This window comes from Colobus angolensis, unplaced genomic scaffold (assembly GCF_000951035.1).
Source record: "Colobus angolensis palliatus isolate OR3802 unplaced genomic scaffold, Cang.pa_1.0 Scaffold8, whole genome shotgun sequence".
NCBI classification, from domain to species: Eukaryota; Metazoa; Chordata; class Mammalia; order Primates; family Cercopithecidae; genus Colobus; species Colobus angolensis.
Genome location: NW_012121820.1, coordinates 3,524,688 through 3,527,527, shown reverse-complemented (window position 1 = coordinate 3,527,527; position 2,840 = coordinate 3,524,688). Strand labels below are relative to the sequence as shown.

The following is a 2,840-nucleotide window of genomic DNA, read 5'->3' as shown; positions in this document are numbered from 1 at the left end:
TTTTTTGAGAGAGAGAACTTGTGCTGGGATTCTACATTTTGTAACCTGATTATTAATACATTTGAGGATGTTTTTGGTGGCCCATGCGTCGGGCATGGTTGGGTAGTAAGATGGGGGCTGTGAGTTTGCTGTTCAGCAACTTGATGCGGGGGAAACTCGGCTGGTATCTTCCTTCACCAGGAAAGATCGTTAATTCACTGAAGGACTTGAAGAAACCTCATGGGGCCAGGTGCAGTGGCTCATGCCTGTAATCCCAGCGCTTTGGGAGGCTGAGGTCGGCGGATCATGAGATCAGTAAATTGAGACCATCCTGGCTAACACGGTGAAACCCCATCTCTACTAAAAATACAAAAAATGAGCCGGGTGTGGTGGTGGGCACCTGTAGTCCCAGCTACTCGGGTGGCTGAGGCAGGAGAATGGCATGAACCCAGGAGGTGGAGCTTGCAGTGAGCCAAGATCGCGCCACTGCACTCCAGCCTGGGAGACAGAGTGAGAGTACATCTCAAAAAAAAAAAAAAAAGGGAACCTCATGGAAAGAAATGCTTCTTTGTGAAATTTTTTTGGAACATAAGATCATGCCTGGATTAAAGTGAAACAGCTGAAGCCATATCATGCTCATAAAGAGGAAATGATAAAGATTAACAAGGGTAAACGATTCCAGCAAGCGGTGGATGCCACCAAGGAGTTTCTCAGGAGAGCCCAAAGGGAAAGATCAGACGTCATCCCACAATTCTGCTGATGACAAGAATCGGCTTAATTCCAGTGAGGAGAGAAGTAGGCCCAACTCAGGTGATAAGAAGTGCAAACATAGCCTGTCTGAAGAGAAAGTGAAAAAGATCATGGGAGAAGGAAAAAAGAGGGTGTCTTCGGGCTCTTCAGAGAGAGGCTCCAAATCCCCTCTGAAAAGAACCCAAGAGCAAAATCCCCAGAAGCGGGGTTAGCCCCTAAAGGATTAGAAGAATGTCACCATCCCGAAGTCCAGTACCTTGAAGTGGATGATGGCCAGACTAATGGCCGCATTTAAATGGAGCCGACCAGAAGTGAGCCTGTTAAAGATGCAGATCCTCATTTCCATCATTTCCTGCTAAGCCAAACAGAAGCCATCTCTGTCTGTTACCAGGCAATCACAAAGAAGTTGAAAATATGTAAAGAGGAAACTGGTTCCACCTCCATCTGGGCAGCTGACAGCAGGGCTGTGAATGGCAGTATCACAACAAAAAATAGGATTTGGGGGCTTTGGTCTCATGGGAAGTGGCATCGTCTCCAGCTTGCTAAAAATGGGTCACACGGTGACTGTCTGGAACTGCACTGCCAAGAAATGTGATTTGTTCATCTAGGAGGGGGCCTGCTTGGGAAGAACCCCTGCTGAAGTCCTCTCAACCTGTGACACCACTTTCGCCCATGTGTTGGATCCCAAGGCAGCCAAGGACCTGGTGCTAGGCCCCAGTGATATGCTGCAAGGGATCCACCCTGGAAAGTGCTACGTGGACATGTCAACAGTGGACACTGACATAGTCACTGAGCTGGCCCAGGTGATTGCACCCAGGTCAGGGAGCGGGGGCGCTTTCGAGAAGCCTCCATCTCAGGGAATCAGCAGCTTTCTAATCAGGGGATGTTGGTGATCTTAGCAGCTGGAGACAGGGGCCTATATGAGGACTGCAGCAGCTGTATCCAGGCAATGGGGAAGACCTCCTTTTTCCTAGGTGAAGTTGGCAACGCAGCCAAGATGATGCTGATCATAAACATGGTCCAAGGGAGCTTCATGGGCATGATCACTGAGGTGCTGACCCTGGCCCAGGTAACAGATCAGTCCCAGCAGACACTCTTGGACATCCTCAGTCAGGGACAGTTGGCCAGCATCTTGCTAGACCAGAAGTGCCAAAATATCCTGCAAGGAAACTTTAAGCCTGATTTCTACCTGAAATACATGCAGAAGGATCTCTGCTTAGTCATTGCACTGGGCATCGCGGTCAACCATCCAACTCCCATGGCAACTGCAGCCAACAAGGTATACAAAAGAGCCAAGGCCGACAGTATGGACAGTATGGACCAGTCCGACAATATGTCCGCCGTGTCCCAAGCCTACATACACTAAACCGTCGGACACCCCGCCCCAGCCCTCTAGTCTCTTTCTTTCTGTCTGTCTTTCCCTTCTTTGGCTCAGACCCAGCCTGACCAACAACGCGCATTTTTTAAGCTCAGCTCTTGATACGGAAATGAGTGTCTTTACTCCAGCAGCATCATGGTCTTTGGTGCTTTCCGGACCCAGGGTCTGTCGGGGGAAGAGAACTGGGCCTGACCTACGTGAACTAACTGACCCTCTGAGGTGGGTCTGGGACATCCTCGAGGCCCTAGCATTTCTCCTTGGATAGGGGACCAGAGGGTGCTTGGGATATTGCATAAGAACAGGAAGTCACCCAAAGGATGTCAATTTCTTTTTTTTTTTCATTTGTAAGGTGTGCACTTTTGTTCAACTGGTCTCAAGTCAGTGTACAGGTAAGCCCTGGCTGCCTCCACCCACTCCCAGGGAGACCAAAAGCCTTCAGACATCTCAAGTTGGGGGACAAAAAAGGGGGGGCACGAAGGCTCATCATTCAAAATAAAACAAAATAAAAAAGTATTAAGGCAAAGATTAAAAAAAATTTGCATTTCATAATTTACACGAAAGCAATGCTATCACCTCCCCTGTGTGGACTTGGGAGAGGACTGGGCCATTCTCCTTAGAGAGAAGTGGGGTGGCTTTTAGGAGGGCGAGGGACTTCCTGTAACAATGCATCTCATATTTGGAATGACTATTAAAAAAAAGAACAATGTACAATCAAAGTCCTCGGCCACATTGT

At 48.6% G+C, this 2,840-nt stretch overlaps 1 protein-coding gene and 1 pseudogene across 3 annotated transcripts in view; both read left to right on the top strand.

Moving 5' to 3' along the window:
* SLC9A8 (solute carrier family 9, subfamily A (NHE8, cation proton antiporter 8), member 8) overlaps window positions 1-2,840 on the top strand; it is a 78,528-nt gene that overhangs the window by 16,187 nt on the left and 59,501 nt on the right. The window lies entirely within an intron of this gene.
* LOC105502378 lies at window positions 87-2,095 on the top strand (annotated as a pseudogene).